This window comes from Anser cygnoides, chromosome 11 (assembly GCF_040182565.1).
Source record: "Anser cygnoides isolate HZ-2024a breed goose chromosome 11, Taihu_goose_T2T_genome, whole genome shotgun sequence".
NCBI lineage: Eukaryota > Metazoa > Chordata > Aves > Anseriformes > Anatidae > Anser > Anser cygnoides.
In genome coordinates, this window is record NC_089883.1 from 5,721,123 (window position 1) to 5,738,192 (window position 17,070).

At 37.6% G+C, this 17,070-nt stretch overlaps 1 long non-coding RNA gene across 1 annotated transcript in view; it reads left to right on the top strand.

The window, feature by feature from the left end:
• LOC136786301 (uncharacterized) overlaps positions 1-5,013 on the top strand; it is a 31,955-nt gene extending 26,942 nt beyond the window's left edge. The window contains exon 4 of the long non-coding RNA XR_001207365.3: positions 1,300-5,013. This is a non-coding gene — a long non-coding RNA (uncharacterized lncRNA). The remainder of the gene's footprint in view (positions 1-1,299) is intronic.
• The last annotated feature ends 12,057 nt before the right edge of the window (positions 5,014-17,070 follow it).

Consider the following 17,070-nt stretch of genomic DNA (forward strand, 5'->3'; position numbering starts at 1 on the left):
ATTAAATATGTTGGATGGTGAAGAGGAAATGAAAAGCATTGGTGTAGAAAGATGGCCTGAGCCATGGAGGTGACTGATCCCTCAAGATGCTTCTCATGTCCCATTGGGCCTTTTTCAGTCACAGATGCCCACTAATCCACATCTTCAACATCCCTATCATAATGTCTTTTATTCTATTTTTGATAGCTGTGGTATTAGGTTATTGAGTGCAAAGGTTTATTTGTGGACCAACAAGCAAAACACACAGTAAAACATGCCAGCATTGACGCCACCTAGCCATGGTGTGTCTGCACTGTTCATCAGACCTGACATTATCAACAGTTTCAGAGCCAGAGACTGCTGAATCTAGTGTCTATTGCCAGAGACTGCTGAAGCTAGTGTCTATTTACATGTGGTTCAAAATAAGCCCCTTACTGTTTTAAGAAGGTAAGACATGTTTGATGCCACAGCCCTTTTGATCACGTCTGTGAGGGGGGCGAGGCTTCACAGGCCTCTGGGTGAGGCTTCACAGGGCTCAGGCCAAGGCCTCACAGGCTTCAGGCCCAAGCAGCACAGCGTTCCTGATTAGGGCAAGAATAAATCAATCCTGGCTGCAAAAGGGTTACACGATCTGGAGAAAGCGGAACTTGCTGAATGTTGAGAACTTCTGAAAAGCTGCACTTTTCCTATAGATGCCTGAGCAGGAGCTAATATCTTTCAGAGATCTGGTCCTCTCTCTTAAAAACACATTTTTTTATGGTAGAACAGCTGTTGTTGCTTCTGTTGTGATGATCTGGGTGAAAAGTTTGGTAACAGAGAGGGAGGCTTTAAAAAAAGAAAAAGGGAAAAAAAATCATCATCAAAAAAAAAAAAATCCAAAAAAATTCCTCCTCAAACCCACCCACTGAAAAAAACCTTCTGCTCTGGCCTTCCAGAGGCATAAAACTTCTAGTGTTTCTTAATGCAATTAAAACAAATGCTGACGTTATTTATAACTAAATTACTGGCAGGAAAAACAACTAATGACCAAAACCCACATTTGTACCATTTAAAAAAAAAAAAAAATCCTAAAGGGAATGATTTGTAAGGATGTGGTTAAACCTATTTATACCCTGGGTTCTATTTGTTTTACAGCCAGCGGTGCACGAACAACATGAAAGGTTATCTTTGACAAGGTTTTAGCTATTATTTTCTTCCAGTGAAATGGTATTTCTTGAGAAAAAAAGGTCTTCAGAACAAAATAACAATAAATCCTGATTTAGATACATAAAGCTGCCATCGATATCACATAATATCAGTGTTCTTTCTCACTCGATACAGGCGTTTTTAAGATAAATGGTAAAACTGAACTGGAAATCCATCTGGCCAGCTGCCTGATCTAATGAATAACCCCACTTTGGCTCCTGCAATGTAAGCAGAAAGAGTTCTCTCCCGGCCGCTTTCGTCTGTCATGAATCTACAAGACAGCCGACATAATATCTGGGCGACAACAGCGTGCTAACAGTGCAGTGACTTCCATTTTCTTTGCTTTCTATTGATTTTCACTTAATAACTGGCGAAATACTAAACGTCCGCCCTGAGTACCTAATAAATCCTGCCTGAGCTTTTTATTGAGGAGAATTTAATAAAAACAACCATTGCGGCTGAGGGATTTTTCTTCTGGACAGAACACGGTGAGGGGTGGGTGGTGTGTGGGGGTATGAGGGGAGAGACATTTGAATTTTCTAATTTTTTTTTGTTGAGATTTTTCTCCCCCCATTCTTGTCACTGCCCTCTTGAGGACTCAGCATAATTTGTTTCATAGGGACCTGGTTTCTTTGCTTTGCATATATTTTCTCATTGTCCAGAGATGGCCACTGCATGCACACATGTATTGCCACAAGACAGAGAAGAAGAAGGGTGTTTACAGAAGGAAGTCACTTCCACCACGTCCATCCTACCCACCCACACTTGTTTCTTCAATGTGATTTCAATTTTGTTAATTGTTATGAAGGCTCTCTAATTGCCAAGTGCAGGGGCTGTCAGAATCCTACAGTAACACGCTTTTTATTGTCCCATTTTACAGCTATTTTATGTTTGACACTTGACACGCAGGCGTGAAGATCCCCTGTCGGATTGGTTGGCTACTGTAACAAAATGGCATTTTTAAGTTATACGAAGTGTTAAATCTGCATCCAGTTAGAAACAAAACAAAACAAAGCCCGGTGGTTTATAAGTTGACAATTAATCCTAATTGTTAGCTTGGGAGGAAAAAAAAAAAAGGCTGGAAAAACAAAAGTAAAAGGCCAACCCCCTCTTTCTCTAGCTGTCCAGCAAGCCTGCATGTGTATGTTGATATATATGCTACCATTTTCTTTTCTGAAGATGAATCGGAGAGACCAGTACAACATTCCTAAGTACAACGTATTATTTTCCTCTGCATAACCTCCCGGAATGGCTCTCTTTGCCAATAAACTCAACAGAGTTCCTATTATACAAAGCTGCTCTTTTAAAGCATTTGACAGTTTTTATTTTAATTGACACAGAGGCAGTTTCAAAGTCATTGGGTTTAATGAACAATCATCTTAGCATTTGCCTGCTCAAATCCTCTTATTCCCAGCAGTTCACAGTAAAGTTTATTCTAACGGTTGAAATTAAAAAAGGAGAGAGAGGCAAGTAGAAACGTTGAGGAGCTTATATAAAAATCTGTGAATCTCAAGTTTTGTGCAGTGCTGTTATGAAAACTACTCAGCCATGCAAAGCAATAAGAGGTTTAATTACTCATTGGTAGTCCCTCTGCTGCTCCTGATGTGGTGTGTGGTGTTGCAGAGGCCTGGGAGAGATAATTGAGGCATATGGGTGGAGTACAGCACTGTTTTGGCAGCTCATCTATTTTTTCCTTTTTTTGTGTGTGTGTGTTTGTGTGTGTGTGCTGCTGTCTCATGAGGGGTAGAAGGAGCAACAGTTTGTGGTAGAAAAGTATCAGTAGACGACCCTGATCCAAACTGTGTAAGGATCTTGAAACCGTGGGATGGGGTTTCAGTTCCAGAGAGGATGGATGCTTTCATGAGATTTTGCATGGCTTGTTCCAGCAGCTGGGACAGTATCACGGAGGGAGCAGGATATCTCATAGTATTCTGTCAAATCCATGCTATCTCAAACTAGTAGCTGCAAGAGGCAACATGCGAATGAACCCTCTGAACATCCAAAAAGATCTATTTTCAGGTTTGGTTTAATCTGTCTAATCTAGGCACTACTGGGCTCATGTGGTCAAGACTTTAATGGTTCTTAATAGGCATAGCACTGGTGACAGCTATAGCCTTTCTGTTCTGCGGGGTATTAAGGGGTGAAGAGAAGGACGTGATTATTGAACTTACAAAGCCTGGGCCCTTAAAATCATGTGGAGGGAATATTAAAATCCAGGAATTATTATTTCTGGTTTGATATCCATTTTAAGGTGCACTAATTCATGAAGCAGCTCCTTCATTACGTATCTTTGTGTGGCAAAATAAGAAAGTACTAAAAGTTTCTGCTTCAGTTTATTGCTGTACGTTAATGACATTCAGCAGCTGGAAATAAAGGACACTCCAACAGGGTGTGATCAAATTACTCTCCACAGCTAACCATCAGTCTTTTGGGTACTACTACTACCTGTCGTTAAAGCTTGGAAACGTCTTTCCTAAACTATTTTTGCAGTTTTTACCAAATGGATAAAACAAGAAGAAATTTTATCACTATCTAAATGGAGTAATAGAGTGACAGGACATATTTGCATTCTGAATAGATTAGCTGGTCTTTTAAATATTTATTTGTGTCTATTTTCAAAGTCCTTGATCCTCTGAAATTTTCCAAACACTTCTGATTTGACAGACTGGGAAATCTGTCTGCAACTCCAATTATACTTGAAAAGATACATATAAATGATTTGACAAGTTAAAAATTAGCAGCAAGTTCTATACCTAGCAAGATTTTGTAAGCAGCAGTTCGTAATTCATGATACTTCACTCTAAAGTTCATGTAAATTCTGTATGTGTGGGGTCCTTTAATTGGTAAGCATAAAGGTGTATTGCTATTCACCTAATGTATTCTATTGCTCAACAAAAGGTTGTTGTAGTGAGCTCTGATTGTGACAAATGATTTACTATTAGGAACATTCTGTAATTATTGTTCGGTGGTACCACAGACCGATACATCATTAACATGATAGACGACCTTTTATATCAGCAAAAATAACTAAATTAATAAAAATGGCTTCATTCCAAACCCTGTCAGAAAGCCAATGCTCGAAACAATCAAGTATCAGTGATACCTGAAAAGACCAGAGTTATATTTTTGTTAAGCAAATCTTATTGTTTGTGTAATAACATTGACATGTGCTGTAGAACAGAGGACCGGATTTTCAGCTGCTGTGAATCAATGATCTAATTAATTCTATTTATGTAGAGACACACCACTCCACATCTGTCAGGGGTATGATATGTAGGATTTTATTCTACTGCTAAAAGCAAGACGGCAAATGAAGTATCAGAAAACTTTTTTTTTTTTCTCTTCAAGAGTTTTGGGAACTGATGCATGTGGGTTTAGACACACTGTTTCTTCAGACAGATTCTGTTCCCAATCCAGAGTGAGTCTACTAAAAGAAATACTTTCTCCAAATTTACATCAATGTCATTTGAGTTTGGGGAGGCCAGACTCCAAACTTGGTCAGACTCCAGATTTGGAATTTAGTAAAGCACCTGAAGACTAGATTTTTATATTTTTTATTTTTTTCCTACCAAAGAATCTAAGTTAGGGATCATGAAATCTTTGTGATCCACTATTCCATATTCACTTTATTATTATAAATATCAAGCCACTAGTTCTGGAGACTGTGTGGCTTTGCAGAATACAAATAACTTGGAGGTGATGCCATTTGCTGTCTCCATTTAAATTCCTACCAATTGCAGATAATTTCTGTGAGGAAATAACTGTCTTTTGGGAAATGGTGTGAGTGCCCTAGGTTGTCTTCCTGGGCCTACGAAAGAGCTGGCAAGGAGTAACCCTCTGCCCCCCCCAACCCCCCCCCCCCCTTTTTTTTTTCTAAAAAAGAAAAAAACCACAACATTTTGACTGATGTGGGAGCATACTTGAAGAAAATCATGACCACAGCTCAATAGACCACTCAACAATTCCTCTGTTATTGTTGTGGTGGTGGTGGTTTTTAATTATTATTCAGAATCCTCCTATATCCATCCTGTCATTCCATCTCTTTTTCCTCCTCTTGTCATTCCACTGAGCTGTTCATTACCAAGGTAACCCCCCCCCAAAAAAAGAAAAAAAAAAAGGTAAACTAAACTCAGTTGGACACTTGTCACATCTCAGTGTCACATTTATCTCTACCTTGTCTTTCTTGGTCTCGTTCAAGTGTAAGTTGCTTTGGCAGAAACTGTGTTGTGGATAGGTGTTACACACCTGGCTTTCTCAATTTTCATGTAGACACTACAAGGATAAATATGGCAAATAAATATTAGGTGACTGGATCACAAAACGCTGCATAATACCTGACTTGGTTTACTTCCCTGCAATAAATTCTCAGGGTGTTTTTCCAGGGACACATGCTGAAAGAAGAGCAAAAAACAAAAACAAAAACAATTAATGTGCAGGTCATTGTGTTCTAATAGGCAAAGAACAAGTTTTTGGGACTTCATTCCTTCCGCAGCTGTTACTAACTCACTGTGTAACCTTCAGCAAATCCCTTTATTGCGTCTCTGTAAAATATCGGTAATGAATTTACGTTTTGTAAAGTGCTGGGGGATCCACAGATGAAAAGCACTATATAAGCTAAGTGTTATTAATGTGATTCACTCAGTGAAATGAAATCTCTGTTGAGCAAAATACTGTTCTGTAAAATTTATATTTAAAGTTACATATTTTACAGCACCAAGAGAATGAAGGTTGTGTCACTGTTTCCAACATATAAACTATATTTAGCAATTTATTCCTTGGCTTCTCTCTAAGTAAAAGAAAACAGCTTGATGTTTAAAAATAACATTTTGTAGGCTTGACGTCCATAATTTGGACTGGAATATTTTTTAAACAATTATTTAAAAAGAATGAAAAATCTCTTTCTGCTCATATAGAATAAATTTTAATTCTAGCAAGAGCCATATGTATGAAGATTAGCCATTTATCTTGAATAGTTATTTCAATTTCATATGAACATTGCTATAGAAAAATGTTTCTGATGTCAACCATTTCTGTATTTTCTTTTAATGCATAGCTTGCCTTTTCTGGCATCCTGTGAAACACTGGAGTAGAGTTTGAATACTGGGTAGTAATTCAGTTTTGTAGTAAAACCTCTCTATTTCTGCTGCTGAGATGAGCTAAGTTGCAAGAGGTTATACAAACTGCATAAATGTAGGGAAGTATATTAGACTGTTAATAATCTTTTGATTTTATTAATTGACAATACCTGTAACATCTACAAGGAAATTGAATTGGTTCAAGCATCTGAGTTTTAACCCAACATTCTTCCTTCCTTTTTTTTTAATTTTTTTTTTTTTTCTCAAAGAAAGCACTATCATCACCGATGTTCTCTCATAATCCATTTGCAAACATCTTTTTATATTGAAATCTCCTGGTTCACAGTGGCTTCTGCCAGGAATACAGCCCAGCTTTTTTTTTTTTTTTCTTGTCTTGAATCAATTCATCAATTACCACTATTACTTGAGTCTAGGGAAGGAAGAAAAAGCTTTTAGAGAAACTTACCAGAGGTTATAGCTACTGAAGAAGAGAAGAATCTGGATTCCATCTTAGGACAAATGTTGGTGTGATTCTGATGATAACCAAAATGTTTGTCTAAGGACTAGGTTTGTCTCTCTGGCTCCTACTTGATAACACCATTACCAAGAGACCCCAGAGTAACCTTAGCCATATAAGCCTAATGTAAGCCCTTGCCTCATATAAGGAGGTCAGACTAAATTGACACTTTTTTTTTTTTCTAGTTTTGGCATCTGAATTGCAGCTCTAAGCACCTACCACATGAGCTTTTTTTAAAGTTCATCCCATTAGATATGAATTATTTTCTATAGAAATCTGTTTGACCCACTACAATATTCAAAACCCCTTTGAGGAACTTGAAGAAACACTGAAGCACTTACCCAGTTATTTTCCTCACTTATTATACAAGACCCAGGTCCTGATGGATATGATGACCTAACTTATTGTGAATGTCTGGCCACTAGACATTAGCTTCACAAAAAATCTGGAGGCTATAGTTAACCTGGAAAAGCATAGCTCTGAACTGTAAATAGAGAGTACCTACAGCAAAATGTAAATGTGAACCCATCTGAGTAAGGAGGTGAAGAAATGTTTTGTAAAGAAAAGCTCACAACAGCCCCTGGGGCCATGGCCTTGTTTATTAAGGTACTAGCATGAACTTTCTTTGTGGAAAGGTCTATAGCTGCTTTTTATTTCAATATAATATAATAAATATAACATCACATAATATAATGAAATTAAGCAGGTATCAAGACTATTACTAATCTCCAGCAACCACAAGAAAAGATAAGCCATTTTGTTTATACATTTCCTTGGAACTCTACATGGAGATATTAAGTAAATCTTGCAACCAATTTTCATATATATATATATATATATTTATTTATTTTGAATAGGCCGTTATTTTCCAGATTTTAAACTCAAAGAGATATTCTTTGTCCATTCTTGTAGATCAAGGCTAGGCTTCTTCCTAGCAGTAAGCAGTCATTCTTTGAAATTGTTTTCAAAGCCAAATGTTGGCTGAAACTATTTTAGGCCTTGCCTTTGCTAGCTTGGCCCTATCTGAAAGGAAGAAGTTTGCCCTTGAAAGAGAGTTAAACTGCTATGATTCACTGACTTGGAAGAATTGCAGGATGCTGACTGCCTGAAGTGGTGCCTCCCACTGGACTAGTGCAAGTTTCCTTCCTTCTTGTCTGACCAGGCCATTCAGAAGTTAGTCAATTCCCTGGTGGTTATTTCCAAGGAATCTCCAAAAAGGAAATACCCAGCCCTGGAAAGGTAATTTACCTAGACAGGATTTGAAATGCGAGGTTCTCCGCTGAGGGAGAAAGTTCTATATCCCATCTGGCTGTGGGAATACATCTTCGCAAGCTTTTTATCCCTTGAGCTAACAACTGCAGACGTTCTACTGGGAGGTGTCCTATAAAATCCGAAGTACTTGTAGATCCATATATTATCGCATCCGGCCTGTTCAAGCCAGAACTGTGGCATATCAGTGTTCTCCGAGAAACATTCTTGGGCAGAGCAGCATCCTCAGTTTGAGAATGGTTTAAATCCTCATCTGTGTGCGATGTCTCCTGAACAGAAGCTATTTTTGACTTGGTGGAGGCACAAGTGGGAGGAAATGCCAGCTATCTGCCTTTAGGGACTAGCTGTAATTTGTTTCCTTTGTTCTTAAGGAGCAGATCCCCAGCTGGTGTGAAATGGCATTTCAGAAGAGCTACTCTTGTGAGAAACCAGTCCTAAAGCCTGCTGCACTGGTGGAGCCTATTGCTCAGAAACCGGTCTCCAGGCCAAAGTATGTTTTACTTTACCCAAACACAGTGATGCTGTTTGAAATCTAGGAGACTTTTAGGTTGACAAATCCCTTTGCACAATATGTAATTTTTAGGGTCTGAAATACACTTCTCAGAACCTCCAGCTAGATAAAATCTTTACCACAGAATTTCATTTTACTTCGTTCTACTTTTTTAAAGCCCAGTTTACTCCTGAAGGAAATTCACTGGAAAGTAACTTATAAGGGGCTGGAATGACTGCACACAAATTCTTAATTCTTATGTCAACAGGTAGCAGTCTGTGCCAAGCTCTGGAAAAGCTCATGGTAAATGGAAAAATCCTCACCCTTGTGCTGGGCTATCTGGGCTTTTTTTTTTTTTTTTTAAATATTGGCTACATTGTTGTCTGTGATTCTGTGATTTTCCTCCATTTTCTATGAGGAAGATATCGCACCTGGAGAAATAGGCTGGTCTGAGAGCACCAACCCCTTATATAAATTAAAAAAGCTTTTGGTAAATAACAAATGAACACAGTTTTCATCCTCAAACACGTTGGCTTTGACTCATTTTAAACTGTAGCTTAAAATATGCCTCTTCCCACCACTTCTCTCCTTTCTCCTTCCCCCCTTCAGCAACAAAGCAACACAGTTCAACAGCACAGGCAAAAATGCTTAAGATATCTTCATAAAAACAAACAAAATGAAACAAACAAAAAAAACAACAACAACAAAAAAAAAAAAACACAGGAAAAAACGCCCCACTCCAAAAAGTGTCTCCAACGTATCGGTATATTGAAAAACCTTGACAACTGTGTGAACATATTTTCAACACCTGTTCAATACTTAACCAGCTGCCTCTTCATTTCAAGGTTTGTGAATATTTACCTGCTTGTTCAATACACTGGGCTTAAAACATGCAAAAAGATGCAATAGGAGGAGTTTGTGACAGTTCCTTATCACAATCCCTATTATGAATTCAGAAAGTGAAACTTTGTGGATCAGGTGGACAAATTGCTTTCCTTTTCTTGTGCATCTCTCTTCGTCTCTATGCCTTAATTTCCCCTTCTATAGAAAGTGCTTGAACTTCACTGTGATCTACTGATGAAATCTGGTTCTACAAATGATGGGTTTTCTTACTATGAAAAATAATATCCCTCTTTATTTTATTTTTTATTATTTTATTTTATTTTATTTTATTTTATTTTATTTTATTTTATTTTATTTTATTTTATTTTATTTTATTTTATTTTATTTTTTTATTATTTTATTTTATTTTATTTTATTTTATTTTATTTATTTTTTAAGTGACTTGTAGTGCTGCATCAAGGGAACTCAAGGTTTTCAAGTAAGCATCTATGTTTTGGGCGATTTCTGGAAACTTCCAGACACTATAATGGATTCATTTTTTACTTCTGGGGAAACATAAGCCACAACACATATCACATGTGCTGAAAGGCAAAACCTGGAATATATTTTTGTTCCAGCTCCAAGTAAAGAACTGCCCTTCTCCATGATGGCCAAATTGGATAATAACTGCGGTGTAGATTTGACTACTCGGCTGGGGAGAAAGGACAACTTCCTTGGTCTGGTCGTTGAGATTTCATCCTTTACACCGTTGTTATGGCTCAGGGCTATTTGCCAAATAAGGGTTTAAAAGGACTGTTCCTTCCTTGGATGCAACTCTGATATGGATACATAAATGCATCAGAATTTTTTTATGCTAGAAACACACTTTTCTCACAACTTTAATTTTTGATGTTAAAGATAGAGCTGTCTCTCGCAACACAACAGGCCTCAGACTTTCACAGCTCCAAGACATAGATGTCTGATTACTTAAGCTCTATTTGAAATTAAATTCCAGCCTCAGGGGCATTTTGATAATAAATTCATTTAGGGAAGAAGTTTATTTCATAGACACAAACATCCTCTGCAGCTATGCTCTTTGCCAGTATATCTGCACAGAAAATTTTAGGGTACTTTCCCCACATTTCTCCTTCCTGTATTCTTTTCTATGGTTTGCTTACCTGATTCATCACTTCTTTTGGCAGGTGGTACGCTCCTGCACTTGACTTAGCTTTATTGCACTTCCAAGTTTTCCTCAAGCTAAACATGTCTACATCATTACTTAGCTCTGCCTTGGAGGATGCCACAAGCCTGCCAATACAACTGAACTTTCTTTCCACCTCTTAATCCTGCCTTGTATTCATAGCAGAGTTCAGTGCTACCCATAAAATCACCTTCATGGCTATTTGTTTCTTCTCCCAGCATCCCTCTAATTTGGGGGATATATAGAGAGGAATTAGAAAGCAGGCTGGAAGTGAGGCACACAGACTTGTCTCTGGCTGAACCCAGGTGCTCAGAAGCCATCGGCCAAGCGAGCACTGGGTATGCTGAGCACCCATGGGTGGGGAGCTGGGAGGGTGCAGGAGACCTCATGGGCAGGTGGTGAGTTTGGGCTGAACCGTGATCCCGAGCTGATACTGGTTATGTGTGGAAGGAGAGGAAATTTCAAAAGAAATAGTGTTTTTGCCTTCTTCACAGGGAAAGAGGAGAAGTAAATAGAATTTTAAAAATGAGGCTGAGAGAAGTGAATAGCTTTCTGCTGGCTTTTGTGTCCCCCAGGAATCATTTCTGATTCTGTATTTTTGTTTCTAACAAATTTAGACCATATTTTCCCGTTGCTGTATTTCAGCCTTCTTTTGATACCAGACTACAGTGGCTTATAACAGTGATCAAAATGAATGTTGAATTCCCAAGGACTTTACTGAGGTTGCCATATCCAACACTTAGAAAAGCATTTTGAAAAGGGGACCAAGGATTATTATTCCCATTTTATGGACACAGTGTCATATTATTGCAGACATCAAGAGGAAGGATTGCCTAGCATGTATTTCTTGTCCATAGGAAACCAAGCAGAGAGGTAGAAATCTCAAGATAAAGAATATTCCAGCAAATTTGTAGACCGCTTCCAGCAAAAAGATAAGTGCTCCATCTTCTGTAGTTTGCCTCAACTTGATTTCTACTTTTTTTTTTTTTTTTTTTTTTTTCTCACTTTAACCTCAGCCAGGAAGAGGGGAAAGGGAGAGAACATTGATGAAGGACTTGCAGGAGTTTTCCTTGTAGCTAAATTCTGCTATCAACCACTTCTTGGGAAATCTTGCTTACAGGGACTGGAGTTTAGCACTGCATTTGCATTCAATGATAATGATTTTCTTTTAGTCCAGCTGGGATAACTGCAAAGATAGTGCCCAACTGCAACTCTGTTGAAGGGAGAGTGCAAAATAGATTACACTCCTATGACGACTGGAGCAGTGGGAAGGCAAAATGATCAAGAAAAATCCTCGCTGTTAGAGCCATAACAAGGACTCTTGATTATGCAGGTTAAAATAACTTTGTGGCTGTGCCTTCTATCCATTTTTATTATCACTTCCAACTGAGGCACTTTTTTTTTTTTTTTTAAACAGGTAAAGCTTTAAAAAAATACCCTGGATCTTTAGATAGAATTGAATGTTCTGTGACTTTAAATGAAAGCTCTACTGTTGTTGGGCAAATAAATTTAAACCACTTAACATGGCAGAGAAGGTCAGGCAAGCTTATTATAGTGATCATAGCGTTACAGCTATTGCGATTGACCGCTGCTCTTTGGAATCACCAATAATCAGAGGCCGCAAGCTGTGTTTGCAGAGAAAGGTCATCATTCATTTTTTTCGAAGCATTAATATCTTTTGTTTGTTTGGCTCAACATGAAACAGGAATCGATAGAGGTAATTCACAGAGCAATTAGCCCCTCATCTGTCAAACGGTGTCTGGGTGTATTTAACAAAAAGACCTTTGGAAAGGTTTAAAAAGGAGGAAAGTGCCTGTACAATCAACAATTTATATTTTCTACATGACACATTGTGTATGTATCTGTGAAGAGAAGGGACCTTGGGACTAAAAAAATATACATAAAACATGCTGTAAATCTGTACTCAGACTTTGAAAACCCACAGCGAGACAAACTGTTAACTGACTTGGAAAAGTTTTCCATGCTGTTCTTAGCAAAGATAAAAAATTTCTACCCGAGGCTCAGGGAACAAGTTAGACAGTTGTTCAAAAACTTGTCGGATTAACTACATGAAAGGGAATGAAGCTGCATATAAAACATAGGAAGGCAGAGACAGAGGCAATAGGTCCCTTGCAGCCCCGATCCTACAGTTTAAGGTTTTTTGAGCCACCCCCCCCCCTTTTTTTTTTTTAATTTCCCAGAGTTTTTTTTATTTTATTTCCCAGGGGTTTTTCTTTACCGGGACACTTAGAAGAGTTAAGGAAAACTGAGAAAAAGTGCAGAAATCAGAACATAAGTTATTGCTCTGTTACACTTATGCAATCTTTATATAAGCACTATTGAACTCTCAAATTTGAGACACTAAACTGGCCTGGGAGGATAAAGCTACAGTAGATCAAGGGCACTTTATTTCTGAATGTGAGTGTCTACCAGGGGATTTCATATACTTAAAGAACTGGCTGCATTGTATCTGTGTTTGGAGGACTGGCAAAGAGCATACAGACTGTTAAAAAGAAGGGTGTATTTTAGAGGTATCATAAAAAGTTTGGAGGTTGTCCCAGAAGTTCAGATGCTTACTCCAGATAAAATTTGGCTATCTCAGCCTCTAAAGAATAAGTCTCTGGACTTTATTAGTTGGGTAATTGTAGGGTAAGCTTTCCTCATTTTTTGTCTAAATGCTGAAATTCTATATAGCATCAGAACATTTGGAGTTGTTGAAAACTAAAACCTATTCTGAAGTCCAGAACTTCGAATGAAATTTTAAAGTCCCACCAGAAAATTTAGAATTTTTCTCCATTAGCATCTTTGTTCTCTCACTGATTTGACACCTTTCCTGCAGCACTAATGTTTTAATTTTAAATTTTAAATTCTTTTTCTTTCTTTTCTTCAGGATACAGAAGGTGCCGGGGAGTACACCCATTGATAATAGGGGAAATTTTGCTTAATTGAAGCCTTAAGTTGGATCTTTGGTGCTATAGACTTATGTTGATGCTCATTGTAATCAGTCAATACATTTAAATATGTTTCTATCATTAGGGTCCACATCAAGGTCTTCAGATATGGAAAGAAGGTGTGCTAAGACATGCTTCCTTCTATGTCATTCTCTCTTTAGGGCCTTAACCCTGTCTCATTATCAAAGGTACCAATGGCAAGTGATGGAAAAGCAAGAAAAAATTAGTTCTACAGCATTGTTGATACTTTAAAGTAGATTTTAGATTCTAGCTATTTTCCTAGATCTTCCTCCAACTCATTTTCAGCCACGATTTCTGTGATTTTTTTTTTGGGCCTTTTTTAAATGGAAATGCTCACTGAAATTATTCAATACTTACTTTATAGTTGTTCATTTTAAATTCCAATAAAATAAGGAGATCTTCCTCATGACATCAAAAAGTCCATCAGTGATTAGTGAAACTTTTGTCATGTATTGTGATAATAACACACAAAAAAATCAAATGTTAATATTCTAGAAAAAACAGTTCTATTTCATTCTGAAGAAAATATAGAGTAAAATATTCCAGCCATCTTTCCATTTGCAAGGTCTTAGTTTCTTTATCTTCAAAATTCAGTTTTTACAGTGAATCATAAGTGAATTGAATTATCCTGTCTCAATCAGATTCCTAATAGGCTGATCACCATGTCAGATCTCTATTACTGGAGCATTAGCTGACAACTGTTTCATTAGTTTCTCTGTTCCTTTGTTTTCTTTTCCTTTTAGATATTGTCATATGCTCCCAACACCACTTCTGGGATTCCGCTGAGATCAAATGTACGAAAAACTTTTCCCTAGTCCATACATGCTTTTAAATTGAAGGAGTCCAAAACATTACAAGCTAAATAGTTGATGAATTTTCACTAATATTTCACTAATTCTTGGCATTTTATTTATTTATTTTTTATTTACAGAGCTGCTCAGATAGTTTGAGAAAGTTCAGAAAAAAAAATTCAAATTCTCATTTGAGGGCAATCAGTGGTCTATAAGATAGATCAGATGGCCTTCAAAGTCCTGTAATCTTTGTGGTTGAAGTTCTATTATTTTTTGGTGTTTTTTCAATTAAAAGTTTGATTAAGTATGCTTGGTGGTTCTTGATGAATTTGGAGTGCTGACAATGCACTGTTTGCCCCCAAAGTGTGAGAACCCATGCTCTAGAAGAGGGTTATATTGCTTTCTCTTTTAATAATGGTGAGTTAAATTCTTGCAGGCTCTTCTGTGATTTTTCTCTGATTTTATGAATCTATTCTTAGATTTAGTAAGATGGATAGGCTGCTGGGGACTGTGCTACTCTGTTATTGTCACTGAGGTAGGATAGTCCATCAGCAAAACACCTCTTAAATATCAGTCCTGGCTACCATCCAGAGAAAACCAAGACATGCTATTGAACAACACTTAGGACCAAATCTTTCTTCCTCCTCTGCCACCACTAAGCAAATTCGTTAAAGGTCTTGGCCTGTATTTAAAATAACATGAGCTTAAAGAACTTGCTAGTGTTTCATCTTAGAAGACATTAAGTGTTAGAGGAAAGGCCAAAAAATTGTTGGCAGACTCTTCATCCAAGAAGTTCAAAGATGGTGTTGATACCTAAATGTCCAATCCATCCTTGCACATCTGTTTGCCAGGCAACTTGTCTAAAGAGTTGGGCAGGGTTTTCAAAGAAGCAAATGACAGTGAGATGCCTGACTACCATTTATGCCTTTGAAAAATCTACCTTCTTGTCTACAGTGACGTTTCCCCCAAAATTTACCATCAGTGGTAAGAATAAATGGTTTTGACAGTCACTCAACAACTGCAAGCAATTAGAACCATCTAGATCTGCAACGACTCTACATGCCACAGCATTTAAAATACCAGCAGTCAGTTTGTTAGCACTCCAACTGGTGAGCACAATCTCTGTCTCTATCTGTGAAACATTTCCAGGTAAGGCAGTTATGAATAATTGCCGTGGCAAACAAAGTTAAAAAAAGAGGTGGAGACCTTTGTGCCTCAGAAGATAAAGAGAAAACAAAGCGTTTAAAGTAGTGAAAGCCAAAGAACTTCAAGAGAGAAAGACAAAGCTTATTTGGTGGATTTGCAGTAGTATTTTTACACATTGCAGCAAGTCAGAACTGGAAATGAATGAGTTTAAGATATGCTGTCATTCAAAAAAGAAACAAAGCACTAATTGCTATTTGGCATCACATATTTGTTTATATTTATGACTGGCTTTCTTAAAAGCCTGACTTCCTATTCATGTGCAGGTTTCCTTAAACAGTTTTAAACTAAACAATTAAACTTTCATTCATGGATATAATCTAATAGGAAGGAATTCTTCTGTCACATTGTTTTATGCTCTTGATGAAGAAAATATTTCAAATTAGCTTCATAAATGTTTTAGGAAAATAAAACCCTGTAGGACAGCAGCTCTCAAAAATAACTCACAATATGTTCTTGCATGGTAGAAGATAGCAAATACTTTTTTTTTTTTTTTTTTGTGGCAACTTCAGCAGCTGCATTTTCTTAGCTGTGAGCAACATTTCTTGTGAATTAGAGAGGGGATATTTATCTCTGTTCACAAAGGCCCAGAGTACACCTGCTCTTTATCTCAAGGACCTGTCCAAGGGTAATTTCAAGACCAGCCTAGTTTTCTAGACTGTTGGCAAATCTTCAAGTTTACCCTCAGGAAGAGTCAAGGGTGTCCTCCAGAAGGTCTGTGCCCTGTTGTACTGAGCAAGCACAGCAGCTGGACGTGAGTTTTCAGCCATGTGCTGGACCATGGAGCATCCTGAGCTTACAAGTGCTTTCTTCAATGACTCATAAAATAACAGAAGCTTAAGAAATTTGAATGGTTCATCTCTGAGGACGGTAAATTTTAAAGGAAAGAGCAGACAAAGTGTAGAGATGGTAAAGGAGTTTGGCACAGATGACAGAGAAAACATATATCAGAGGCAGAAAGTGAACCAAATTCCAAGGCAAGGACAGTTGCTGTGGTCCACTTAGGAGTCCCGTAAACAAAGTCTGCATTGAAGCAAAAATATTTTCACAAATCATTTTGGCTTTAAAGTATATTTTACTATGAAGTTTTCAGTTAGTGGTGTTGTTAACATCAGGCCAAGTCCTGAAATCCTGTATTCAAGTAAAAATTGTGACAGAAGTATAGAATAGCTTCTATGGTGAATTCAATAGGTATGAGATGGAGAAATGCACCCAGAAGAAACCTCAGGCCTAGATTAGGACAAAGCCATACTTGCTTTCTACTGGAGCCTTATCGTGTCCTTCTGTACAGCTGTAAGTGTGGAAATACTTATGCAGATTGCTTTCAGAACCTCCATAAAGCTTTACAGAGGTTAGGTCTGTTATTTATCAAGATCCCGGCAACTAGGGGTTTCATATTGCTAAATTTTTTAGGGCCTTTATGTAATGAGTTTTAGGCCACAGTCACATCTGTGCAATAGAAAGGGCACTTCTAGAAAGAGTCCAGTCTTTGGACTGGATTTTCAAAAGCACCTAAGTGAGCTATACTTTTTCAGAGACTTGCAAGTACCTTTAAAAATCACATCC